At 51.9% G+C, this 22,316-nt stretch overlaps 46 non-coding genes across 46 annotated transcripts; 9 read left to right on the top strand and 37 right to left on the bottom strand.

The window, feature by feature from the left end:
* Nucleotides 1-26: 26 nt before the first annotated feature.
* Nucleotides 27-100, bottom strand: Trnai-aau (transfer RNA isoleucine (anticodon AAU)). The gene has a single exon. It is a non-coding gene; the product is annotated as a tRNA-Ile (tRNA).
* Nucleotides 101-356: 256 nt separating this feature from the next.
* On the bottom strand, nucleotides 357-428 carry Trnae-uuc (transfer RNA glutamic acid (anticodon UUC)). Its single transcript has one exon. It is a non-coding gene; the product is annotated as a tRNA-Glu (tRNA).
* Nucleotides 429-884: 456 nt separating this feature from the next.
* Nucleotides 885-957, bottom strand: Trnam-cau (transfer RNA methionine (anticodon CAU)). Its single transcript has one exon. It is a non-coding gene; the product is annotated as a tRNA-Met (tRNA).
* Nucleotides 958-1,252: 295 nt separating this feature from the next.
* Nucleotides 1,253-1,323, bottom strand: Trnag-gcc (transfer RNA glycine (anticodon GCC)). The gene has a single exon. It is a non-coding gene; the product is annotated as a tRNA-Gly (tRNA).
* Nucleotides 1,324-1,659: 336 nt separating this feature from the next.
* Trnag-ucc (transfer RNA glycine (anticodon UCC)) lies at nucleotides 1,660-1,731 on the top strand. Its single transcript has one exon. It is a non-coding gene; the product is annotated as a tRNA-Gly (tRNA).
* A 751-nt stretch (nucleotides 1,732-2,482) lies between these two features.
* On the bottom strand, nucleotides 2,483-2,556 carry Trnai-aau (transfer RNA isoleucine (anticodon AAU)). Its single transcript has one exon. It is a non-coding gene; the product is annotated as a tRNA-Ile (tRNA).
* Nucleotides 2,557-2,812: 256 nt separating this feature from the next.
* Trnae-uuc (transfer RNA glutamic acid (anticodon UUC)) lies at nucleotides 2,813-2,884 on the bottom strand. The gene has a single exon. It is a non-coding gene; the product is annotated as a tRNA-Glu (tRNA).
* Nucleotides 2,885-3,340: 456 nt separating this feature from the next.
* Trnam-cau (transfer RNA methionine (anticodon CAU)) lies at nucleotides 3,341-3,413 on the bottom strand. The gene has a single exon. It is a non-coding gene; the product is annotated as a tRNA-Met (tRNA).
* Nucleotides 3,414-3,708: 295 nt separating this feature from the next.
* On the bottom strand, nucleotides 3,709-3,779 carry Trnag-gcc (transfer RNA glycine (anticodon GCC)). The gene has a single exon. It is a non-coding gene; the product is annotated as a tRNA-Gly (tRNA).
* A 336-nt stretch (nucleotides 3,780-4,115) lies between these two features.
* On the top strand, nucleotides 4,116-4,187 carry Trnag-ucc (transfer RNA glycine (anticodon UCC)). Its single transcript has one exon. It is a non-coding gene; the product is annotated as a tRNA-Gly (tRNA).
* Nucleotides 4,188-4,939: 752 nt separating this feature from the next.
* Trnai-aau (transfer RNA isoleucine (anticodon AAU)) lies at nucleotides 4,940-5,013 on the bottom strand. Its single transcript has one exon. It is a non-coding gene; the product is annotated as a tRNA-Ile (tRNA).
* A 256-nt stretch (nucleotides 5,014-5,269) lies between these two features.
* Trnae-uuc (transfer RNA glutamic acid (anticodon UUC)) lies at nucleotides 5,270-5,341 on the bottom strand. Its single transcript has one exon. It is a non-coding gene; the product is annotated as a tRNA-Glu (tRNA).
* A 456-nt stretch (nucleotides 5,342-5,797) lies between these two features.
* Nucleotides 5,798-5,870, bottom strand: Trnam-cau (transfer RNA methionine (anticodon CAU)). The gene has a single exon. It is a non-coding gene; the product is annotated as a tRNA-Met (tRNA).
* A 295-nt stretch (nucleotides 5,871-6,165) lies between these two features.
* On the bottom strand, nucleotides 6,166-6,236 carry Trnag-gcc (transfer RNA glycine (anticodon GCC)). The gene has a single exon. It is a non-coding gene; the product is annotated as a tRNA-Gly (tRNA).
* Nucleotides 6,237-6,572: 336 nt separating this feature from the next.
* Nucleotides 6,573-6,644, top strand: Trnag-ucc (transfer RNA glycine (anticodon UCC)). Its single transcript has one exon. It is a non-coding gene; the product is annotated as a tRNA-Gly (tRNA).
* A 752-nt stretch (nucleotides 6,645-7,396) lies between these two features.
* Nucleotides 7,397-7,470, bottom strand: Trnai-aau (transfer RNA isoleucine (anticodon AAU)). The gene has a single exon. It is a non-coding gene; the product is annotated as a tRNA-Ile (tRNA).
* Nucleotides 7,471-7,726: 256 nt separating this feature from the next.
* Trnae-uuc (transfer RNA glutamic acid (anticodon UUC)) lies at nucleotides 7,727-7,798 on the bottom strand. The gene has a single exon. It is a non-coding gene; the product is annotated as a tRNA-Glu (tRNA).
* A 456-nt stretch (nucleotides 7,799-8,254) lies between these two features.
* On the bottom strand, nucleotides 8,255-8,327 carry Trnam-cau (transfer RNA methionine (anticodon CAU)). Its single transcript has one exon. It is a non-coding gene; the product is annotated as a tRNA-Met (tRNA).
* A 295-nt stretch (nucleotides 8,328-8,622) lies between these two features.
* On the bottom strand, nucleotides 8,623-8,693 carry Trnag-gcc (transfer RNA glycine (anticodon GCC)). Its single transcript has one exon. It is a non-coding gene; the product is annotated as a tRNA-Gly (tRNA).
* Nucleotides 8,694-9,029: 336 nt separating this feature from the next.
* Nucleotides 9,030-9,101, top strand: Trnag-ucc (transfer RNA glycine (anticodon UCC)). Its single transcript has one exon. It is a non-coding gene; the product is annotated as a tRNA-Gly (tRNA).
* A 752-nt stretch (nucleotides 9,102-9,853) lies between these two features.
* On the bottom strand, nucleotides 9,854-9,927 carry Trnai-aau (transfer RNA isoleucine (anticodon AAU)). The gene has a single exon. It is a non-coding gene; the product is annotated as a tRNA-Ile (tRNA).
* Nucleotides 9,928-10,183: 256 nt separating this feature from the next.
* Trnae-uuc (transfer RNA glutamic acid (anticodon UUC)) lies at nucleotides 10,184-10,255 on the bottom strand. Its single transcript has one exon. It is a non-coding gene; the product is annotated as a tRNA-Glu (tRNA).
* Nucleotides 10,256-10,711: 456 nt separating this feature from the next.
* Trnam-cau (transfer RNA methionine (anticodon CAU)) lies at nucleotides 10,712-10,784 on the bottom strand. Its single transcript has one exon. It is a non-coding gene; the product is annotated as a tRNA-Met (tRNA).
* Nucleotides 10,785-11,079: 295 nt separating this feature from the next.
* Nucleotides 11,080-11,150, bottom strand: Trnag-gcc (transfer RNA glycine (anticodon GCC)). Its single transcript has one exon. It is a non-coding gene; the product is annotated as a tRNA-Gly (tRNA).
* A 336-nt stretch (nucleotides 11,151-11,486) lies between these two features.
* Nucleotides 11,487-11,558, top strand: Trnag-ucc (transfer RNA glycine (anticodon UCC)). The gene has a single exon. It is a non-coding gene; the product is annotated as a tRNA-Gly (tRNA).
* A 752-nt stretch (nucleotides 11,559-12,310) lies between these two features.
* On the bottom strand, nucleotides 12,311-12,384 carry Trnai-aau (transfer RNA isoleucine (anticodon AAU)). The gene has a single exon. It is a non-coding gene; the product is annotated as a tRNA-Ile (tRNA).
* A 256-nt stretch (nucleotides 12,385-12,640) lies between these two features.
* Nucleotides 12,641-12,712, bottom strand: Trnae-uuc (transfer RNA glutamic acid (anticodon UUC)). Its single transcript has one exon. It is a non-coding gene; the product is annotated as a tRNA-Glu (tRNA).
* Nucleotides 12,713-13,168: 456 nt separating this feature from the next.
* Nucleotides 13,169-13,241, bottom strand: Trnam-cau (transfer RNA methionine (anticodon CAU)). Its single transcript has one exon. It is a non-coding gene; the product is annotated as a tRNA-Met (tRNA).
* A 295-nt stretch (nucleotides 13,242-13,536) lies between these two features.
* Trnag-gcc (transfer RNA glycine (anticodon GCC)) lies at nucleotides 13,537-13,608 on the bottom strand. The gene has a single exon. It is a non-coding gene; the product is annotated as a tRNA-Gly (tRNA).
* Nucleotides 13,609-13,944: 336 nt separating this feature from the next.
* Nucleotides 13,945-14,016, top strand: Trnag-ucc (transfer RNA glycine (anticodon UCC)). Its single transcript has one exon. It is a non-coding gene; the product is annotated as a tRNA-Gly (tRNA).
* A 752-nt stretch (nucleotides 14,017-14,768) lies between these two features.
* Trnai-aau (transfer RNA isoleucine (anticodon AAU)) lies at nucleotides 14,769-14,842 on the bottom strand. The gene has a single exon. It is a non-coding gene; the product is annotated as a tRNA-Ile (tRNA).
* Nucleotides 14,843-15,098: 256 nt separating this feature from the next.
* On the bottom strand, nucleotides 15,099-15,170 carry Trnae-uuc (transfer RNA glutamic acid (anticodon UUC)). Its single transcript has one exon. It is a non-coding gene; the product is annotated as a tRNA-Glu (tRNA).
* A 456-nt stretch (nucleotides 15,171-15,626) lies between these two features.
* Nucleotides 15,627-15,699, bottom strand: Trnam-cau (transfer RNA methionine (anticodon CAU)). The gene has a single exon. It is a non-coding gene; the product is annotated as a tRNA-Met (tRNA).
* Nucleotides 15,700-15,994: 295 nt separating this feature from the next.
* Trnag-gcc (transfer RNA glycine (anticodon GCC)) lies at nucleotides 15,995-16,065 on the bottom strand. The gene has a single exon. It is a non-coding gene; the product is annotated as a tRNA-Gly (tRNA).
* A 336-nt stretch (nucleotides 16,066-16,401) lies between these two features.
* Nucleotides 16,402-16,473, top strand: Trnag-ucc (transfer RNA glycine (anticodon UCC)). Its single transcript has one exon. It is a non-coding gene; the product is annotated as a tRNA-Gly (tRNA).
* Nucleotides 16,474-17,227: 754 nt separating this feature from the next.
* Trnai-aau (transfer RNA isoleucine (anticodon AAU)) lies at nucleotides 17,228-17,302 on the bottom strand. The gene has a single exon. It is a non-coding gene; the product is annotated as a tRNA-Ile (tRNA).
* A 256-nt stretch (nucleotides 17,303-17,558) lies between these two features.
* On the bottom strand, nucleotides 17,559-17,630 carry Trnae-uuc (transfer RNA glutamic acid (anticodon UUC)). The gene has a single exon. It is a non-coding gene; the product is annotated as a tRNA-Glu (tRNA).
* A 456-nt stretch (nucleotides 17,631-18,086) lies between these two features.
* On the bottom strand, nucleotides 18,087-18,159 carry Trnam-cau (transfer RNA methionine (anticodon CAU)). The gene has a single exon. It is a non-coding gene; the product is annotated as a tRNA-Met (tRNA).
* Nucleotides 18,160-18,454: 295 nt separating this feature from the next.
* On the bottom strand, nucleotides 18,455-18,525 carry Trnag-gcc (transfer RNA glycine (anticodon GCC)). Its single transcript has one exon. It is a non-coding gene; the product is annotated as a tRNA-Gly (tRNA).
* A 336-nt stretch (nucleotides 18,526-18,861) lies between these two features.
* On the top strand, nucleotides 18,862-18,933 carry Trnag-ucc (transfer RNA glycine (anticodon UCC)). Its single transcript has one exon. It is a non-coding gene; the product is annotated as a tRNA-Gly (tRNA).
* Nucleotides 18,934-19,687: 754 nt separating this feature from the next.
* Trnai-aau (transfer RNA isoleucine (anticodon AAU)) lies at nucleotides 19,688-19,761 on the bottom strand. Its single transcript has one exon. It is a non-coding gene; the product is annotated as a tRNA-Ile (tRNA).
* A 256-nt stretch (nucleotides 19,762-20,017) lies between these two features.
* On the bottom strand, nucleotides 20,018-20,089 carry Trnae-uuc (transfer RNA glutamic acid (anticodon UUC)). Its single transcript has one exon. It is a non-coding gene; the product is annotated as a tRNA-Glu (tRNA).
* Nucleotides 20,090-20,546: 457 nt separating this feature from the next.
* On the bottom strand, nucleotides 20,547-20,619 carry Trnam-cau (transfer RNA methionine (anticodon CAU)). The gene has a single exon. It is a non-coding gene; the product is annotated as a tRNA-Met (tRNA).
* Nucleotides 20,620-20,915: 296 nt separating this feature from the next.
* Trnag-gcc (transfer RNA glycine (anticodon GCC)) lies at nucleotides 20,916-20,986 on the bottom strand. Its single transcript has one exon. It is a non-coding gene; the product is annotated as a tRNA-Gly (tRNA).
* Nucleotides 20,987-21,322: 336 nt separating this feature from the next.
* On the top strand, nucleotides 21,323-21,394 carry Trnag-ucc (transfer RNA glycine (anticodon UCC)). Its single transcript has one exon. It is a non-coding gene; the product is annotated as a tRNA-Gly (tRNA).
* Nucleotides 21,395-22,147: 753 nt separating this feature from the next.
* Nucleotides 22,148-22,221, bottom strand: Trnai-aau (transfer RNA isoleucine (anticodon AAU)). Its single transcript has one exon. It is a non-coding gene; the product is annotated as a tRNA-Ile (tRNA).
* Nucleotides 22,222-22,316: the final 95 nt, after the last annotated feature.

Raw genomic sequence — 22,316 nt, 5'->3', positions numbered from 1 at the left:
GCCTTTTTGGAAGAGTGAAATCGTAGTGGCCCGTGGGGGGATCGAACCCACGACCTTCGCGTTATTAGCACGACGCTCTAACCGACTGAGCTAACGGGCCTCGGTGCAGAGAGTCTTCCATCGCTTCGCGGGAATTGCTCTGCGTATTGCCATGTAACATTTCTATGGTAGCAGTCCAACAGTGGACCAGCGTCTCTTCTCCCTTTATTCCGCTGCTCGTAGTAATTTCATTGCGTGCCCGTTTCTCTCGACTGTTTTCAGCTGACGTTTATGAACCAGTAGGTATAATGCGAGGAGGACGTGAAACAGCCTTTCGCAGGGTCAAAACTTGTCGTGACTTTTTCCGAAAAATTCCGTTCCGGTACCGGGAATCGAACCCGGGCCTCCTGGGTGAAAGCCAGGTATCCTAGCCACTAGACCACACCGGACGCGCGCATTTTCCTCGGCGTTTACACCCGGTCTAGACGCTTTCCGTGTCGCACTTTCCCTGTTTGCGAGCATCTTTCCGCGCGCCCATGGCGAGGCGCGCATGGCAAAAGTCACAATCCATTGCTTTATGCCTCGTTGTTACAGGGGTAGGAGGAAAAGCAAAGCCGTAAGTAGTAATATTTATTTACTTATTTCGCAAGTAAATACCTGCTGCCTGTCATCATACAGCAGGTCATACATTGTGTGACTTTACACGTTATATCGTACGAAATTCAGTTTTATTACTAGTACTTTTTTTCTTGAAAATTTTACATAAGAACTGCAAGTAGTAATAACGGGAAGTAAACATTATCACGCTGAGTCGTTGAAGCCTTGAGGATAACAAAGCACAAAGTGTTTCGCTCCTTCGCAAACCCCAGAGCCGTCGATTTAGCTGTGGACGAAAGTAAATTAAATGCCCCGGGTGAGGATCGAACTCACGACCTTAAGATTATGAGACTTACGCGCTGCCTACTGCGCTACCGAGGCAGGTGATCGCCACGCCTTCTGGAATCTCGGTAAGTACCAAATACCAGTGGTAGAGAGTCTGCACTTCCTGGCTCATTTTTTTCTGTTGCTACACGTGCATTCCCGGCGCGACAGGCAACTTGTGATGCTAGGCCGACGCCAGTATGTACAATAGCGCACAACAGTCGAAACGAGCAGTCGTGCGCGCTGCATGTTTGGTTATTCCCACACGGAAATCCCGCGGTTCATTCTCATGGCTCACGCAGTTCGAGTGCGAAAGACACGCAGCACCACTATCGGAGAAAAAACAAAATGATGCATCGGCCGGGAATCGAACCCGGGCCGCCCGCGTGGCAGGCGAGCATTCTACCACTGAACCACCGATGCTCAGCTAGTTCACAGCTTCCTGGTGCTTTCCGCGGCAGACGTCTGAGGGGAAAGTGGGACTGCCGTCCAGCGCCGTCGCATCCTCTCGAGAGAATGCTACACACGCTGAATCCTGAACTGCACTGCACTGCTTAAAAATGACGCCCGAACGCGATCGCCTAAGTACTCTTGCGGCGCACGCACGCGACGACTCTTGCCAAAGGACGCGAAATGTGCGTAGAGACGCTGTCTGGATGCGCTCGCCTACCCCGTAATGCGCCTACAGCTACGACCACCTTGAGCCGCCGCCGACAGGCGGGAAGCAGACACAGCGCGCCGTGCTCGGACGGAAACCGTGCGGTGGTGGTGTAATGGTCAGCATAGTTGCCTTCCAAGCAGTTGATCCAGGTTCGATTCCCGGCCACCGCAGCCGGCTTTTTACTTTTGCGTATGAGTACTTTTGCCACGCGTCTTTAAATTAGTGTTTCTTTCGCCCTCTTACTCGCTGCAGGCCACCCTATAGTGTGTGCGTCGATTCCCCTTGAGTCTCGACTTGTCTCGACTTAGCTCAGCTGACGCGAGAGCTGACGCTCTCCAATCGGCCTATATCAAGAGGACAAGCACGCGAAACGACTGAGAGAGGTATGGCGAGGCGGCCACCACGTTACTTATGCCTCAAGTAAATACCTGCTGCCTGTTATCATGTATTGTCTGATGTTACATGTTCTGTCAGACAAATTCAGTTTTATTACTAGTACATTTCTTTTTTTTTTTTTTTTTCTTTGTTGAAAATTTTACAACACGCTCCTTCATTTCACTGTGGCCGCACGGCGCGACTTGGCATACCGAGAGGCAAAATGTGGCGCCAGTGCCCTTGACCGAATAGCGCTGCAGCTCCGAAACCGAAGAGGAAAGAGAAATACGAATTGAAACTGTCGGCAGTGCCCTGTGTTCGCAGGCGGTCACCCGCCCAAGCACTGACAACGCCCAGCTTCGCGCAGTAGCGGTGATCGGACGAGGAACTGTGTGTTCACCGTGCTGTGACCAGTGAAGTGTTTTAGCGCGTCCCGACAAGTCGCGTTCTGGTCCCCTATCAGCTCGCACACAATGTGACGATTTCTTTGTTACCATACTTCCCCGCCGAAATCGGCGTTGCCTTTTTGGAAGAGTGAAATCGTAGTGGCCCGTGGGGGGATCGAACCCACGACCTTCGCGTTATTAGCACGACGCTCTAACCGACTGAGCTAACGGGCCTCGGTGCAGAGAGTCTTCCATCGCTTCGCGGGAATTGCTCTGCGTATTGCCATGTAACATTTCTATGGTAGCAGTCCAACAGTGGACCAGCGTCTCTTCTCCCTTTATTCCGCTGCTCGTAGTAATTTCATTGCGTGCCCGTTTCTCTCGACTGTTTTCAGCTGACGTTTATGAACCAGTAGGTATAATGCGAGGAGGACGTGAAACAGCCTTTCGCAGGGTCAAAACTTGTCGTGACTTTTTCCGAAAAATTCCGTTCCGGTACCGGGAATCGAACCCGGGCCTCCTGGGTGAAAGCCAGGTATCCTAGCCACTAGACCACACCGGACGCGCGCATTTTCCTCGGCGTTTACACCCGGTCTAGACGCTTTCCGTGTCGCACTTTCCCTGTTTGCGAGCATCTTTCCGCGCGCCCATGGCGAGGCGCGCATGGCAAAAGTCACAATCCATTGCTTTATGCCTCGTTGTTACAGGGGTAGGAGGAAAAGCAAAGCCGTAAGTAGTAATATTTATTTACTTATTTCGCAAGTAAATACCTGCTGCCTGTCATCATACAGCAGGTCATACATTGTGTGACTTTACACGTTATATCGTACGAAATTCAGTTTTATTACTAGTACTTTTTTTCTTGAAAATTTTACATAAGAACTGCAAGTAGTAATAACGGGAAGTAAACATTATCACGCTGAGTCGTTGAAGCCTTGAGGATAACAAAGCACAAAGTGTTTCGCTCCTTCGCAAACCCCAGAGCCGTCGATTTAGCTGTGGACGAAAGTAAATTAAATGCCCCGGGTGAGGATCGAACTCACGACCTTAAGATTATGAGACTTACGCGCTGCCTACTGCGCTACCGAGGCAGGTGATCGCCACGCCTTCTGGAATCTCGGTAAGTACCAAATACCAGTGGTAGAGAGTCTGCACTTCCTGGCTCATTTTTTTCTGTTGCTACACGTGCATTCCCGGCGCGACAGGCAACTTGTGATGCTAGGCCGACGCCAGTATGTACAATAGCGCACAACAGTCGAAACGAGCAGTCGTGCGCGCTGCATGTTTGGTTATTCCCACACGGAAATCCCGCGGTTCATTCTCATGGCTCACGCAGTTCGAGTGCGAAAGACACGCAGCACCACTATCGGAGAAAAAACAAAATGATGCATCGGCCGGGAATCGAACCCGGGCCGCCCGCGTGGCAGGCGAGCATTCTACCACTGAACCACCGATGCTCAGCTAGTTCACAGCTTCCTGGTGCTTTCCGCGGCAGACGTCTGAGGGGAAAGTGGGACTGCCGTCCAGCGCCGTCGCATCCTCTCGAGAGAATGCTACACACGCTGAATCCTGAACTGCACTGCACTGCTTAAAAATGACGCCCGAACGCGATCGCCTAAGTACTCTTGCGGCGCACGCACGCGACGACTCTTGCCAAAGGACGCGAAATGTGCGTAGAGACGCTGTCTGGATGCGCTCGCCTACCCCGTAATGCGCCTACAGCTACGACCACCTTGAGCCGCCGCCGACAGGCGGGAAGCAGACACAGCGCGCCGTGCTCGGACGGAAACCGTGCGGTGGTGGTGTAATGGTCAGCATAGTTGCCTTCCAAGCAGTTGATCCAGGTTCGATTCCCGGCCACCGCAGCCGGCTTTTTACTTTTGCGTATGAGTACTTTTGCCACGCGTCTTTAAATTAGTGTTTCTTTCGCCCTCTTACTCGCTGCAGGCCACCCTATAGTGTGTGCGTCGATTCCCCTTGAGTCTCGACTTGTCTCGACTTAGCTCAGCTGACGCGAGAGCTGACGCTCTCCAATCGGCCTATATCAAGAGGACAAGCACGCGAAACGACTGAGAGAGGTATGGCGAGGCGGCCACCACGTTACTTATGCCTCAAGTAAATACCTGCTGCCTGTTATCATGTATTGTCTGATGTTACATGTTCTGTCAGACAAATTCAGTTTTATTACTAGTACATTTCTTTTTTTTTTTTTTTTTTCTTTGTTGAAAATTTTACAACACGCTCCTTCATTTCACTGTGGCCGCACGGCGCGACTTGGCATACCGAGAGGCAAAATGTGGCGCCAGTGCCCTTGACCGAATAGCGCTGCAGCTCCGAAACCGAAGAGGAAAGAGAAATACGAATTGAAACTGTCGGCAGTGCCCTGTGTTCGCAGGCGGTCACCCGCCCAAGCACTGACAACGCCCAGCTTCGCGCAGTAGCGGTGATCGGACGAGGAACTGTGTGTTCACCGTGCTGTGACCAGTGAAGTGTTTTAGCGCGTCCCGACAAGTCGCGTTCTGGTCCCCTATCAGCTCGCACACAATGTGACGATTTCTTTGTTACCATACTTCCCCGCCGAAATCGGCGTTGCCTTTTTGGAAGAGTGAAATCGTAGTGGCCCGTGGGGGGATCGAACCCACGACCTTCGCGTTATTAGCACGACGCTCTAACCGACTGAGCTAACGGGCCTCGGTGCAGAGAGTCTTCCATCGCTTCGCGGGAATTGCTCTGCGTATTGCCATGTAACATTTCTATGGTAGCAGTCCAACAGTGGACCAGCGTCTCTTCTCCCTTTATTCCGCTGCTCGTAGTAATTTCATTGCGTGCCCGTTTCTCTCGACTGTTTTCAGCTGACGTTTATGAACCAGTAGGTATAATGCGAGGAGGACGTGAAACAGCCTTTCGCAGGGTCAAAACTTGTCGTGACTTTTTCCGAAAAATTCCGTTCCGGTACCGGGAATCGAACCCGGGCCTCCTGGGTGAAAGCCAGGTATCCTAGCCACTAGACCACACCGGACGCGCGCATTTTCCTCGGCGTTTACACCCGGTCTAGACGCTTTCCGTGTCGCACTTTCCCTGTTTGCGAGCATCTTTCCGCGCGCCCATGGCGAGGCGCGCATGGCAAAAGTCACAATCCATTGCTTTATGCCTCGTTGTTACAGGGGTAGGAGGAAAAGCAAAGCCGTAAGTAGTAATATTTATTTACTTATTTCGCAAGTAAATACCTGCTGCCTGTCATCATACAGCAGGTCATACATTGTGTGACTTTACACGTTATATCGTACGAAATTCAGTTTTATTACTAGTACTTTTTTTCTTGAAAATTTTACATAAGAACTGCAAGTAGTAATAACGGGAAGTAAACATTATCACGCTGAGTCGTTGAAGCCTTGAGGATAACAAAGCACAAAGTGTTTCGCTCCTTCGCAAACCCCAGAGCCGTCGATTTAGCTGTGGACGAAAGTAAATTAAATGCCCCGGGTGAGGATCGAACTCACGACCTTAAGATTATGAGACTTACGCGCTGCCTACTGCGCTACCGAGGCAGGTGATCGCCACGCCTTCTGGAATCTCGGTAAGTACCAAATACCAGTGGTAGAGAGTCTGCACTTCCTGGCTCATTTTTTTCTGTTGCTACACGTGCATTCCCGGCGCGACAGGCAACTTGTGATGCTAGGCCGACGCCAGTATGTACAATAGCGCACAACAGTCGAAACGAGCAGTCGTGCGCGCTGCATGTTTGGTTATTCCCACACGGAAATCCCGCGGTTCATTCTCATGGCTCACGCAGTTCGAGTGCGAAAGACACGCAGCACCACTATCGGAGAAAAAACAAAATGATGCATCGGCCGGGAATCGAACCCGGGCCGCCCGCGTGGCAGGCGAGCATTCTACCACTGAACCACCGATGCTCAGCTAGTTCACAGCTTCCTGGTGCTTTCCGCGGCAGACGTCTGAGGGGAAAGTGGGACTGCCGTCCAGCGCCGTCGCATCCTCTCGAGAGAATGCTACACACGCTGAATCCTGAACTGCACTGCACTGCTTAAAAATGACGCCCGAACGCGATCGCCTAAGTACTCTTGCGGCGCACGCACGCGACGACTCTTGCCAAAGGACGCGAAATGTGCGTAGAGACGCTGTCTGGATGCGCTCGCCTACCCCGTAATGCGCCTACAGCTACGACCACCTTGAGCCGCCGCCGACAGGCGGGAAGCAGACACAGCGCGCCGTGCTCGGACGGAAACCGTGCGGTGGTGGTGTAATGGTCAGCATAGTTGCCTTCCAAGCAGTTGATCCAGGTTCGATTCCCGGCCACCGCAGCCGGCTTTTTACTTTTGCGTATGAGTACTTTTGCCACGCGTCTTTAAATTAGTGTTTCTTTCGCCCTCTTACTCGCTGCAGGCCACCCTATAGTGTGTGCGTCGATTCCCCTTGAGTCTCGACTTGTCTCGACTTAGCTCAGCTGACGCGAGAGCTGACGCTCTCCAATCGGCCTATATCAAGAGGACAAGCACGCGAAACGACTGAGAGAGGTATGGCGAGGCGGCCACCACGTTACTTATGCCTCAAGTAAATACCTGCTGCCTGTTATCATGTATTGTCTGATGTTACATGTTCTGTCAGACAAATTCAGTTTTATTACTAGTACATTTCTTTTTTTTTTTTTTTTTTCTTTGTTGAAAATTTTACAACACGCTCCTTCATTTCACTGTGGCCGCACGGCGCGACTTGGCATACCGAGAGGCAAAATGTGGCGCCAGTGCCCTTGACCGAATAGCGCTGCAGCTCCGAAACCGAAGAGGAAAGAGAAATACGAATTGAAACTGTCGGCAGTGCCCTGTGTTCGCAGGCGGTCACCCGCCCAAGCACTGACAACGCCCAGCTTCGCGCAGTAGCGGTGATCGGACGAGGAACTGTGTGTTCACCGTGCTGTGACCAGTGAAGTGTTTTAGCGCGTCCCGACAAGTCGCGTTCTGGTCCCCTATCAGCTCGCACACAATGTGACGATTTCTTTGTTACCATACTTCCCCGCCGAAATCGGCGTTGCCTTTTTGGAAGAGTGAAATCGTAGTGGCCCGTGGGGGGATCGAACCCACGACCTTCGCGTTATTAGCACGACGCTCTAACCGACTGAGCTAACGGGCCTCGGTGCAGACAGTCTTCCATCGCTTCGCGGGAATTGCTCTGCGTATTGCCATGTAACATTTCTATGGTAGCAGTCCAACAGTGGACCAGCGTCTCTTCTCCCTTTATTCCGCTGCTCGTAGTAATTTCATTGCGTGCCCGTTTCTCTCGACTGTTTTCAGCTGACGTTTATGAACCAGTAGGTATAATGCGAGGAGGACGTGAAACAGCCTTTCGCAGGGTCAAAACTTGTCGTGACTTTTTCCGAAAAATTCCGTTCCGGTACCGGGAATCGAACCCGGGCCTCCTGGGTGAAAGCCAGGTATCCTAGCCACTAGACCACACCGGACGCGCGCATTTTCCTCGGCGTTTACACCCGGTCCAGACGCTTTCCGTGTCGCACTTTCCCTGTTTGCGAGCATCTTTCCGCGCGCCCATGGCGAGGCGCGCATGGCAAAAGTCACAATCCATTGCTTTATGCCTCGTTGTTACAGGGGTAGGAGGAAAAGCAAAGCCGTAAGTAGTAATATTTATTTACTTATTTCGCAAGTAAATACCTGCTGCCTGTCATCATACAGCAGGTCATACATTGTGTGACTTTACACGTTATATCGTACGAAATTCAGTTTTATTACTAGTACTTTTTTTCTTGAAAATTTTACATAAGAACTGCAAGTAGTAATAACGGGAAGTAAACATTATCACGCTGAGTCGTTGAAGCCTTGAGGATAACAAAGCACAAAGTGTTTCGCTCCTTCGCAAACCCCAGAGCCGTCGATTTAGCTGTGGACGAAAGTAAATTAAATGCCCCGGGTGAGGATCGAACTCACGACCTTAAGATTATGAGACTTACGCGCTGCCTACTGCGCTACCGAGGCAGGTGATCGCCACGCCTTCTGGAATCTCGGTAAGTACCAAATACCAGTGGTAGAGAGTCTGCACTTCCTGGCTCATTTTTTTCTGTTGCTACACGTGCATTCCCGGCGCGACAGGCAACTTGTGATGCTAGGCCGACGCCAGTATGTACAATAGCGCACAACAGTCGAAACGAGCAGTCGTGCGCGCTGCATGTTTGGTTATTCCCACACGGAAATCCCGCGGTTCATTCTCATGGCTCACGCAGTTCGAGTGCGAAAGACACGCAGCACCACTATCGGAGAAAAAACAAAATGATGCATCGGCCGGGAATCGAACCCGGGCCGCCCGCGTGGCAGGCGAGCATTCTACCACTGAACCACCGATGCTCAGCTAGTTCACAGCTTCCTGGTGCTTTCCGCGGCAGACGTCTGAGGGGAAAGTGGGACTGCCGTCCAGCGCCGTCGCATCCTCTCGAGAGAATGCTACACACGCTGAATCCTGAACTGCACTGCACTGCTTAAAAATGACGCCCGAACGCGATCGCCTAAGTACTCTTGCGGCGCACGCACGCGACGACTCTTGCCAAAGGACGCGAAATGTGCGTAGAGACGCTGTCTGGATGCGCTCGCCTACCCCGTAATGCGCCTACAGCTACGACCACCTTGAGCCGCCGCCGACAGGCGGGAAGCAGACACAGCGCGCCGTGCGCGGACGGAAACCGTGCGGTGGTGGTGTAATGGTCAGCATAGTTGCCTTCCAAGCAGTTGATCCGGGTTCGATTCCCGGCCACCGCAGCCGGCTTTTTACTTTTGCGTATGAGTACTTTTGCCACGCGTCTTTAAATTAATGTTTCTTTCGCCCTCTTACTCGCTGCAGGCCACCCTATAGTGTGTGCGTCGATTCCCCTTGAGTCTCGACTTGTCTCGACTTAGCTCAGCTGACGCGAGAGCTGACGCTCTCCAATCGGCCTATATCAAGAGGACAAGCACGCGAAACGACTGAGAGAGGTATGGCGAGGCGGCCACCACGTTACTTATGCCTCAAGTAAATACCTGCTGCCTGTTATCATGTATTGTCTGATGTTACATGTTCTGTCAGACAAATTCAGTTTTATTACTAGTACATTTCTTTTTTTTTTTTTTTTTTCTTTGTTGAAAATTTTACAACACGCTCCTTCATTTCACTGTGGCCGCACGGCGCGACTTGGCATACCGAGAGGCAAAATGTGGCGCCAGTGCCCTTGACCGAATAGCGCTGCAGCTCCGAAACCGAAGAGGAAAGAGAAATACGAATTGAAACTGTCGGCAGTGCCCTGTGTTCGCAGGCGGTCACCCGCCCAAGCACTGACAACGCCCAGCTTCGCGCAGTAGCGGTGATCGGACGAGGAACTGTGTGTTCACCGTGCTGTGACCAGTGAAGTGTTTTAGCGCGTCCCGACAAGTCGCGTTCTGGTCCCCTATCAGCTCGCACACAATGTGACGATTTCTTTGTTACCATACTTCCCCGCCGAAATCGGCGTTGCCTTTTTGGAAGAGTGAAATCGTAGTGGCCCGTGGGGGGATCGAACCCACGACCTTCGCGTTATTAGCACGACGCTCTAACCGACTGAGCTAACGGGCCTCGGTGCAGAGAGTCTTCCATCGCTTCGCGGGAATTGCTCTGCGTATTGCCATGTAACATTTCTATGGTAGCAGTCCAACAGTGGACCAGCGTCTCTTCTCCCTTTATTCCGCTGCTCGTAGTAATTTCATTGCGTGCCCGTTTCTCTCGACTGTTTTCAGCTGACGTTTATGAACCAGTAGGTATAATGCGAGGAGGACGTGAAACAGCCTTTCGCAGGGTCAAAACTTGTCGTGACTTTTTCCGAAAAATTCCGTTCCGGTACCGGGAATCGAACCCGGGCCTCCTGGGTGAAAGCCAGGTATCCTAGCCACTAGACCACACCGGACGCGCGCATTTTCCTCGGCGTTTACACCCGGTCCAGACGCTTTCCGTGTCGCACTTTCCCTGTTTGCGAGCATCTTTCCGCGCGCCCATGGCGAGGCGCGCATGGCAAAAGTCACAATCCATTGCTTTATGCCTCGTTGTTACAGGGGTAGGAGGAAAAGCAAAGCCGTAAGTAGTAATATTTATTTACTTATTTCGCAAGTAAATACCTGCTGCCTGTCATCATACAGCAGGTCATACATTGTGTGACTTTACACGTTATATCGTACGAAATTCAGTTTTATTACTAGTACTTTTTTTCTTGAAAATTTTACATAAGAACTGCAAGTAGTAATAACGGGAAGTAAACATTATCACGCTGAGTCGTTGAAGCCTTGAGGATAACAAAGCACAAAGTGTTTCGCTCCTTCGCAAACCCCAGAGCCGTCGATTTAGCTGTGGACGAAAGTAAATTAAATGCCCCGGGTGAGGATCGAACTCACGACCTTAAGATTATGAGACTTACGCGCTGCCTACTGCGCTACCGAGGCAGGTGATCGCCACGCCTTCTGGAATCTCGGTAAGTACCAAATACCAGTGGTAGAGAGTCTGCACTTCCTGGCTCATTTTTTTCTGTTGCTACACGTGCATTCCCGGCGCGACAGGCAACTTGTGATGCTAGGCCGACGCCAGTATGTACAATAGCGCACAACAGTCGAAACGAGCAGTCGTGCGCGCTGCATGTTTGGTTATTCCCACACGGAAATCCCGCGGTTCATTCTCATGGCTCACGCAGTTCGAGTGCGAAAGACACGCAGCACCACTATCGGAGAAAAAACAAAATGATGCATCGGCCGGGAATCGAACCCGGGCCGCCCGCGTGGCAGGCGAGCATTCTACCACTGAACCACCGATGCTCAGCTAGTTCACAGCTTCCTGGTGCTTTCCGCGGCAGACGTCTGAGGGGAAAGTGGGACTGCCGTCCAGCGCCGTCGCATCCTCTCGAGAGAATGCTACACACGCTGAATCCTGAACTGCACTGCACTGCTTAAAAATGACGCCCGAACGCGATCGCCTAAGTACTCTTGCGGCGCACGCACGCGACGACTCTTGCCAAAGGACGCGAAATGTGCGTAGAGACGCTGTCTGGATGCGCTCGCCTACCCCGTAATGCGCCTACAGCTACGACCACCTTGAGCCGCCGCCGACAGGCGGGAAGCAGACACAGCGCGCCGTGCGCGGACGGAAAGCGTGCGGTGGTGGTGTAATGGTCAGCATAGTTGCCTTCCAAGCAGTTGATCCGGGTTCGATTCCCGGCCACCGCAGCCGGCTTTTTACTTTTGCGTATGAGTACTTTTGCCACGCGTCTTTAAATTAATGTTTCTTTCGCCCTCTTACTCGCTGCAGGCCACCCTATAGTGTGTGCGTCGATTCCCCTTGAGTCTCGACTTGTCTCGACTTAGCTCAGCTGACGCGAGAGCTGACGCTCTCCAATCGGCCTATATCAAGAGGACAAGCACGCGAAACGACTGAGAGAGGTATGGCGAGGCGGCCACCACGTTACTTATGCCTCAAGTAAATACCTGCTGCCTGTTATCATGTATTGTCTGATGTTACATGTTCTGTCAGACAAATTCAGTTTTATTACTAGTACATTTCTTTTTTTTTTTTTTTTTTCTTTGTTGAAAATTTTACAACACGCTCCTTCATTTCACTGTGGCCGCACGGCGCGACTTGGCATACCGAGAGGCAAAATGTGGCGCCAGTGCCCTTGACCGAATAGCGCTGCAGCTCCGAAACCGAAGAGGAAAGAGAAATACGAATTGAAACTGTCGGCAGTGCCCTGTGTTCGCAGGCGGTCACCCGCCCAAGCACTGACAACGCCCAGCTTCGCGCAGTAGCGGTGATCGGACGAGGAACTGTGTGTTCACCGTGCTGTGACCAGTGAAGTGTTTTAGCGCGTCCCGACAAGTCGCGTTCTGGTCCCCTATCAGCTCGCACACAATGTGACGATTTCTTTGTTACCATACTTCCCCGCCGAAATCGGCGTTGCCTTTTTGGAAGAGTGAAATCGTAGTGGCCCGTGGGGGGATCGAACCCACGACCTTCGCGTTATTAGCACGACGCTCTAACCGACTGAGCTAACGGGCCTCGGTGCAGAGAGTCTTCCATCGCTTCGCGGGAATTGCTCTGCGTATTGCCATGTAACATTTCTATGGTAGCAGTCCAACAGTGGACCAGCGTCTCTTCTCCCTTTATTCCGCTGCTCGTAGTAATTTCATTGCGTGCCCGTTTCTCTCGACTGTTTTCAGCTGACGTTTATGAACCAGTAGGTATAATGCGAGGAGGACGTGAAACAGCCTTTCGCAGGGTCAAAACTTGTCGTGACTTTTTCCGAAAAATTCCGTTCCGGTACCGGGAATCGAACCCGGGCCTCCTGGGTGAAAGCCAGGTATCCTAGCCACTAGACCACACCGGACGCGCGCATTTTCCTCGGCGTTTACACCCGGTCCAGACGCTTTCCGTGTCGCACTTTCCCTGTTTGCGAGCATCTTTCCGCGCGCCCATGGCGAGGCGCGCATGGCAAAAGTCACAATCCATTGCTTTATGCCTCGTTGTTACAGGGGTAGGAGGAAAAGCAAAGCCGTAAGTAGTAATATTTATTTACTTATTTCGCAAGTAAATACCTGCTGCCTGTCATCATACAGCAGGTCATACATTGTGTGACTTTACACGTTATATCGTACGAAATTCAGTTTTATTACTAGTACTTTTTTTCTTGAAAATTTTACATAAGAACTGCAAGTAGTAATAACGGGAAGTAAACATTATCACGCTGAGTCGTTGAAGCCTTGAGGATAACAAAGCACAAAGTGTTTCGCTCCTTCGCAAACCCCAGAGCCGTCGATTTAGCTGTGGACGAAAGTAAATTAAATGCCCCGGGTGAGGATCGAACTCACGACCTTAAGATTATGAGACTTACGCGCTGCCTACTGCGCTACCGAGGCAGGTGATCGCCACGCCTTCTGGAATCTCGGTAAGTACCAAATACCAGTGGTAGAGAGTCTGCACTTCCTGGCTCATTTTTTTCTGTTGCTACACGTGCATTCCCGGCGCGACAGGCAACTTGTGATGCTAGGCCGACGCCAGTATGTACAATAGCGCACAACAGTCGAAACGAGCAGTCGTGCGCGCTGCATGTTTGGTTATTCCCACACGGAAATCCCGCGGTTCATTCTCATGGCTCACGCAGTTCGAGTGCGAAAGACACGCAGCACCACTATCGGAGAAAAAACAAAATGATGCATCGGCCGGGAATCGAACCCGGGCCGCCCCGCGTGGCAGGCGAGCATTCTACCACTGAACCACCGATGCTCAGCTAGTTCACAGCTTCCTGGTGCTTTCCGCGGCAGACGTCTGAGGGGAAAGTGGGACTGCCGTCCAGCGCCGTCGCATCCTCTCGAGAGAATGCTACACACGCTGAATCCTGAACTGCACTGCACTGCTTAAAAATGACGCCCGAACGCGATCGCCTAAGTACTCTTGCGGCGCACGCACGCGACGACTCTTGCCAAAGGACGCGAAATGTGCGTAGAGACGCTGTCTGGATGCGCTCGCCTACCCCGTAATGCGCCTACAGCTACGACCACCTTGAGCCGCCGCCGACAGGCGGGAAGCAGACACAGCGCGCCGTGCGCGGACGGAAACCGTGCGGTGGTGGTGTAATGGTCAGCATAGTTGCCTTCCAAGCAGTTGATCCGGGTTCGATTCCCGGCCACCGCAGCCGGCTTTTTACTTTTGCGTATGAGTACTTTTGCCACGCGTCTTTAAATTAATGTTTCTTTCGCCCTCTTACTCGCTGCAGGCCACCCTATAGTGTGTGCGTCGATTCCCCTTGAGTCTCGACTTGTCTCGACTTAGCTCAGCTGACGCGAGAGCTGACGCTCTCCAATCGGCCTATATCAAGAGGACAAGCACGCGAAACGACTGAGAGAGGTATGGCGAGGCGGCCACCACGTTACTTATGCCTCAAGTAAATACCTGCTGCCTGTTATCATGTATTGTCTGATGTTACATGTTCTGTCAGACAAATTCAGTTTTATTACTAGTACATTTCTTTTTTTTTTTTTTTTTTCTTTGTTGAAAATTTTACAACACGCTCCTTCATTTCACTGTGGCCGCACGGCGCGACTTGGCATACCGAGAGGCAAAATGTGGCGCCAGTGCCCTTGACCGAATAGCGCTGCAGCTCCGAAACCGAAGAGGAAAGAGAAATACGAATTGAAACTGTCGGCAGTGCCCTGTGTTCGCAGGCGGTCACCCGCCCAAGCACTGACAACGCCCAGCTTCGCGCAGTAGCGGTGATCGGACGAGGAACTGTGTGTTCACCGTGCTGTGACCAGTGAAGTGTTTTAGCGCGTCCCGACAAGTCGCGTTCTGGTCCCCTATCAGCTCGCACACAATGTGACGATTTCTTTGTTACCATACTTCCCCGCCGAAATCGGCGTTGCCTTTTTGGAAGAGTGAAATCGTAGTGGCCCGTGGGGGGATCGAACCCACGACCTTCGCGTTATTAGCACGACGCTCTAACCGACTGAGCTAACGGGCCTCGGTGCAGAGAGTCTTCCATCGCTTCGCGGGAATTGCTCTGCGTATTGCCATGTAACATTTCTATGGTAGCAGTCCAACAGTGGACCAGCGTCTCTTCTCCCTTTATTCCGCTGCTCGTAGTAATTTCATTGCGTGCCCGTTTCTCTCGACTGTTTTCAGCTGACGTTTATGAACCAGTAGGTATAATGCGAGGAGGACGTGAAACAGCCTTTCGCAGGGTCAAAACTTGTCGTGACTTTTTCCGAAAAATTCCGTTCCGGTACCGGGAATCGAACCCGGGCCTCCTGGGTGAAAGCCAGGTATCCTAGCCACTAGACCACACCGGACGCGCGCATTTTCCTCGGCGTTTACACCCGGTCCAGACGCTTTCCGTGTCGCACTTTCCCTGTTTGCGAGCATCTTTCCGCGCGCCCATGGCGAGGCGCGCATGGCAAAAGTCACAATCCATTGCTTTATGCCTCGTTGTTACAGGGGTAGGAGGAAAAGCAAAGCCGTAAGTAGTAATATTTATTTACTTATTTCGCAAGTAAATACCTGCTGCCTGTCATCATACAGCAGGTCATACATTGTGTGACTTTACACGTTATATCGTACGAAATTCAGTTTTATTACTAGTACTTTTTTTCTTGAAAATTTTACATAAGAACTGCAAGTAGTAATAACGGGAAGTAAACATTATCACGCTGAGTCGTTGAAGCCTTGAGGATAACAAAGCACAAAGTGTTTCGCTCCTTCGCAAACCCCAGAGCCGTCGATTTAGCTGTGGACGAAAGTAAATTAAATGCCCCGGGTGAGGATCGAACTCACGACCTTAAGATTATGAGACTTACGCGCTGCCTACTGCGCTACCGAGGCAGGTGATCGCCACGCCTTCTGGAATCTCGGTAAGTACCAAATACCAGTGGTAGAGAGTCTGCACTTCCTGGCTCATTTTTTTCTGTTGCTACACGTGCATTCCCGGCGCGACAGGCAACTTGTGATGCTAGGCCGACGCCAGTATGTACAATAGCGCACAACAGTCGAAACGAGCAGTCGTGCGCGCTGCATGTTTGGTTATTCCCACACGGAAATCCCGCGGTTCATTCTCATGGCTCACGCAGTTCGAGTGCGAAAGACACGCAGCACCACTATCGGAGAAAAAACAAAATGATGCATCGGCCGGGAATCGAACCCGGGCCGCCCGCGTGGCAGGCGAGCATTCTACCACTGAACCACCGATGCTCAGCTAGTTCACAGCTTCCTGGTGCTTTCCGCGGCAGACGTCTGAGGGGAAAGTGGGACTGCCGTCCAGCGCCGTCGCATCCTCTCGAGAGAATGCTACACACGCTGAATCCTGAACTGCACTGCACTGCTTAAAAATGACGCCCGAACGCGATCGCCTAAGTACTCTTGCGGCGCACGCACGCGACGACTCTTGCCAAAGGACGCGAAATGTGCGTAGAGACGCTGTCTGGATGCGCTCGCCTACCCCGTAATGCGCCTACAGCTACGACCACCTTGAGCCGCCGCCGACAGGCGGGAAGCAGACACAGCGCGCCGTGCGCGGACGGAAACCGTGCGGTGGTGGTGTAATGGTCAGCATAGTTGCCTTCCAAGCAGTTGATCCAGGTTCGATTCCCGGCCACCGCAGCCGGCTTTTTACTTTTGCGTATGAGTACTTTTGCCACGCGTCTTTAAATTAGTGTTTCTTTCGCCCTCTTACTCGCTGCAGGCCACCCTATAGTGTGTGCGTCGATTCCCCTTGAGTCTCGACTTGTCTCGACTTAGCTCAGCTGACGCGAGAGCTGACGCTCTCCAATCGGCCTATATCAAGAGGACAAGCACGCGAAACGACTGAGAGAGGTATGGCGAGGCGGCCACCACGTTACTTATGCCTCAAGTAAATACCTGCTGCCTGTTATCATGTATTGTCTGATGTTACATGTTCTGTCAGACAAATTCAGTTTTATTACTAGTACATTTCTTTTTTTTTTTTTTTTTTTTCTTTGTTGAAAATTTTACAACACGCTCCTTCATTTCACTGTGGCCGCACGGCGCGACTTGGCATACCGAGAGGCAAAATGTGGCGCCAGTGCCCTTGACCGAATAGCGCTGCAGCTCCGAAACCGAAGAGGAAAGAGAAATACGAATTGAAACTGTCGGCAGTGCCCTGTGTTCGCAGGCGGTCACCCGCCCAAGCACTGACAACGCCCAGCTTCGCGCAGTAGCGGTGATCGGACGAGGAACTGTGTGTTCACCGTGCTGTGACCAGTGAAGTGTTTTAGCGCGTCCCGACAAGTCGCGTTCTGGTCCCCTATCAGCTCGCACACAATGTGACGATTTCTTTGTTACCATACTTCCCCGCCGAAATCGGCGTTGCCTTTTTGGAAGAGTGAAATCGTAGTGGCCCGTGGGGGGATCGAACCCACGACCCTTCGCGTTATTAGCACGACGCTCTAACCGACTGAGCTAACGGGCCTCGGTGCAGAGAGTCTTCCATCGCTTCGCGGGAATTGCTCTGCGTATTGCCATGTAACATTTCTATGGTAGCAGTCCAACAGTGGACCAGCGTCTCTTCTCCCTTTATTCCGCTGCTCGTAGTAATTTCATTGCGTGCCCGTTTCTCTCGACTGTTTTCAGCTGACGTTTATGAACCAGTAGGTATAATGCGAGGAGGACGTGAAACAGCCTTTCGCAGGGTCAAAACTTGTCGTGACTTTTTCCGAAAAATTCCGTTCCGGTACCGGGAATCGAACCCGGGCCTCCTGGGTGAAAGCCAGGTATCCTAGCCACTAGACCACACCGGACGCGCGCATTTTCCTCGGCGTTTACACCCGGTCCAGACGCTTTCCGTGTCGCACTTTCCCTGTTTGCGAGCATCTTTCCGCGCGCCCATGGCGAGGCGCGCATGGCAAAAGTCACAATCCATTGCTTTATGCCTCGTTGTTACAGGGGTAGGAGGAAAAGCAAAGCCGTAAGTAGTAATATTTATTTACTTATTTCGCAAGTAAATACCTGCTGCCTGTCATCATACAGCAGGTCATACATTGTGTGACTTTACACGTTATATCGTACGAAATTCAGTTTTATTACTAGTACTTTTTTTCTTGAAAATTTTACATAAGAACTGCAAGTAGTAATAACGGGAAGTAAACATTATCACGCTGAGTCGTTGAAGCCTTGAGGATAACAAAGCACAAAGTGTTTCGCTCCTTCGCAAACCCCAGAGCCGTCGATTTAGCTGTGGACGAAAGTAAATTAAATGCCCCGGGTGAGGATCGAACTCACGACCTTAAGATTATGAGACTTACGCGCTGCCTACTGCGCTACCGAGGCAGGTGATCGCCACGCCTTCTGGAATCTCGGTAAGTACCAAATACCAGTGGTAGAGAGTCTGCACTTCCTGGCTCATTTTTTTCTGTTGCTACACGTGCATTCCCGGCGCGACAGGCAACTTGTGATGCTAGGCCGACGCCAGTATGTACAATAGCGCACAACAGTCGAAACGAGCAGTCGTGCGCGCTGCATGTTTGGTTATTCCCACACGGAAATCCCGCGGTTCATTCTCATGGCTCACGCAGTTCGAGTGCGAAAGACACGCAGCACCACTATCGGAGAAAAAACAAAATGATGCATCGGCCGGGAATCGAACCCGGGCCGCCCGCGTGGCAGGCGAGCATTCTACCACTGAACCACCGATGCTCAGCTAGTTCACAGCTTCCTGGTGCTTTCCGCGGCAGACGTCTGAGGGGAAAGTGGGACTGCCGTCCAGCGCCGTCGCATCCTCTCGAGAGAATGCTACACACGCTGAATCCTGAACTGCACTGCACTGCTTAAAAATGACGCCCGAACGCGATCGCCTAAGTACTCTTGCGGCGCACGCACGCGACGACTCTTGCCAAAGGACGCGAAATGTGCGTAGAGACGCTGTCTGGATGCGCTCGCCTACCCCGTAATGCGCCTACAGCTACGACCACCTTGAGCCGCCGCCGACAGGCGGGAAGCAGACACAGCGCGCCGTGCGCGGACGGAAAGCGTGCGGTGGTGGTGTAATGGTCAGCATAGTTGCCTTCCAAGCAGTTGATCCGGGTTCGATTCCCGGCCACCGCAGCCGGCTTTTTACTTTTGCGTATGAGTACTTTTGCCACGCGTCTTTAAATTAATGTTTCTTTCGCCCTCTTACTCGCTGCAGGCCACCCTATAGTGTGTGCGTCGATTCCCCTTGAGTCTCGACTTGTCTCGACTTAGCTCAGCTGACGCGAGAGCTGACGCTCTCCAATCGGCCTATATCAAGAGGACAAGCACGCGAAACGACTGAGAGAGGTATGGCGAGGCGGCCACCACGTTACTTATGCCTCAAGTAAATACCTGCTGCCTGTTATCATGTATTGTCTGATGTTACATGTTCTGTCAGACAAATTCAGTTTTATTACTAGTACATTTCTTTTTTTTTTTTTTTTTTTCTTTGTTGAAAATTTTACAACACGCTCCTTCATTTCACTGTGGCCGCACGGCGCGACTTGGCATACCGAGAGGCAAAATGTGGCGCCAGTGCCCTTGACCGAATAGCGCTGCAGCTCCGAAACCGAAGAGGAAAGAGAAATACGAATTGAAACTGTCGGCAGTGCCCTGTGTTCGCAGGCGGTCACCCGCCCAAGCACTGACAACGCCCAGCTTCGCGCAGTAGCGGTGATCGGACGAGGAACTGTGTGTTCACCGTGCTGTGACCAGTGAAGTGTTTTAGCGCGTCCCCGACAAGTCGCGTTCTGGTCCCCTATCAGCTCGCACACAATGTGACGATTTCTTTGTTACCATACTTCCCCGCCGAAATCGGCGTTGCCTTTTTGGAAGAGTGAAATCGTAGTGGCCCGTGGGGGGATCGAACCCACGACCTTCGCGTTATTAGCACGACGCTCTAACCGACTGAGCTAACGGGCCTCGGTGCAGAGAGTCTTCCATCGCTTCGCGGGAATTGCTCTGCGTATTGCCATGTAACATTTCTATGGTAGCAGTCCAACAGTGGACCAGCGTCTCTTCTCCCTTTATTCCGCTGCTCGTAGTAATTTCATTGCGTGCCCGTTTCTCTCGACTGTTTTCAGCTGACGTTTATGAACCAGTAGGTATAATGCGAGGAGGACGTGAAACAGCCTTTCGCAGGGTCAAAACTTGTCGTGACTTTTTCCGAAAAATTCCGTTCCGGTACCGGGAATCGAACCCGGGCCTCCTGGGTGAAAGCCAGGTATCCTAGCCACTAGACCACACCGGACGCGCGCATTTTCCTCGGCGTTTACACCCGGTCCAGACGCTTTCCGTGTCGCACTTTCCCTGTTTGCGAGCATCTTTCCGCGCGCCCATGGCGAGGCGCGCATGGCAAAAGTCACAATCCATTGCTTTATGCCTCGTTGTTACAGGGGTAGGAGGAAAAGCAAAGCCGTAAGTAGTAATATTTATTTACTTATTTCGCAAGTAAATACCTGCTGCCTGTCATCATACAGCAGGTCATACATTGTGTGACTTTACACGTTATATCGTACGAAATTCAGTTTTATTACTAGTACTTTTTTTTCTTGAAAATTTTACATAAGAACTGCAAGTAGTAATAACGGGAAGTAAACATTATCACGCTGAGTCGTTGAAGCCTTGAGGATAACAAAGCACAAAGTGTTTCGCTCCTTCGCAAACCCCAGAGCCGTCGATTTAGCTGTGGACGAAAGTAAATTAAATGCCCCGGGTGAGGATCGAACTCACGACCTTAAGATTATGAGACTTACGCGCTGCCTACTGCGCTACCGAGGCAGGTGATCGCCACGCCTTCTGGAATCTCGGTAAGTACCAAATACCAGTGGTAGAGAGTCTGCACTTCCTGGCTCATTTTTTTCTGTTGCTACACGTGCATTCCCGGCGCGACAGGCAACTTGTGATGCTAGGCCCGACGCCAGTATGTACAATAGCGCACAACAGTCGAAACGAGCAGTCGTGCGCGCTGCATGTTTGGTTATTCCCACACGGAAATCCCGCGGTTCATTCTCATGGCTCACGCAGTTCGAGTGCGAAAGACACGCAGCACCACTATCGGAGAAAAAACAAAATGATGCATCGGCCGGGAATCGAACCCGGGCCGCCCGCGTGGCAGGCGAGCATTCTACCACTGAACCACCGATGCTCAGCTAGTTCACAGCTTCCTGGTGCTTTCCGCGGCAGACGTCTGAGGGGAAAGTGGGACTGCCGTCCAGCGCCGTCGCATCCTCTCGAGAGAATGCTACACACGCTGAATCCTGAACTGCACTGCACTGCTTAAAAATGACGCCCGAACGCGATCGCCTAAGTACTCTTGCGGCGCACGCACGCGACGACTCTTGCCAAAGGACGCGAAATGTGCGTAGAGACGCTGTCTGGATGCGCTCGCCTACCCCGTAATGCGCCTACAGCTACGACCACCTTGAGCCGCCGCCGACAGGCGGGAAGCAGACACAGCGCGCCGTGCGCGGACGGAAACCGTGCGGTGGTGGTGTAATGGTCAGCATAGTTGCCTTCCAAGCAGTTGATCCGGGTTCGATTCCCGGCCACCGCAGCCGGCTTTTTACTTTTGCGTATGAGTACTTTTGCCACGCGTCTTTAAATTAATGTTTCTTTCGCCCTCTTACTCGCTGCAGGCCACCCTATAGTGTGTGCGTCGATTCCCCTTGAGTCTCGACTTGTCTCGACTTAGCTCAGCTGACGCGAGAGCTGACGCTCTCCAATCGGCCTATATCAAGAGGACAAGCACGCGAAACGACTGAGAGAGGTATGGCGAGGCGGCCACCACGTTACTTATGCCTCAAGTAAATACCTGCTGCCTGTTATCATGTATTGTCTGATGTTACATGTTCTGTCAGACAAATTCAGTTTTATTACTAGTACATTTCTTTTTTTTTTTTTTTTTTCTTTGTTGAAAATTTTACAACACGCTCCTTCATTTCACTGTGGCCGCACGGCGCGACTTGGCATACCGAGAGGCAAAATGTGGCGCCAGTGCCCTTGACCGAATAGCGCTGCAGCTCCGAAACCGAAGAGGAAAGAGAAATACGAATTGAAACTGTCGGCAGTGCCCTGTGTTCGCAGGCGGTCACCCGCCCAAGCACTGACAACGCCCAGCTTCGCGCAGTAGCGGTGATCGGACGAGGAACTGTGTGTTCACCGTGCTGTGACCAGTGAAGTGTTTTAGCGCGTCCCGACAAGTCGCGTTCTGGTCCCCTATCAGCTCGCACACAATGTGACGATTTCTTTGTTACCATACTTCCCCGCCCGAAATCGGCGTTGCCTTTTTGGAAGAGTGAAATCGTAGTGGCCCGTGGGGGGATCGAACCCACGACCTTCGCGTTATTAGCACGACGCTCTAACCGACTGAGCTAACGGGCCTCGGTGCAGAGAGTCTTCCATCGCTTCGCGGGAATTGCTCTGCGTATTGCCATGTAACATTTCTATGGTAGCAGTCCAACAGTGGACCAGCGTCT

This window comes from Schistocerca serialis, unplaced genomic scaffold (assembly GCF_023864345.2).
Source record: "Schistocerca serialis cubense isolate TAMUIC-IGC-003099 unplaced genomic scaffold, iqSchSeri2.2 HiC_scaffold_1157, whole genome shotgun sequence".
Lineage (NCBI taxonomy): Eukaryota > Metazoa > Arthropoda > Insecta > Orthoptera > Acrididae > Schistocerca > Schistocerca serialis.
This window is presented reverse-complemented; position numbering and strand designations above follow the sequence as displayed.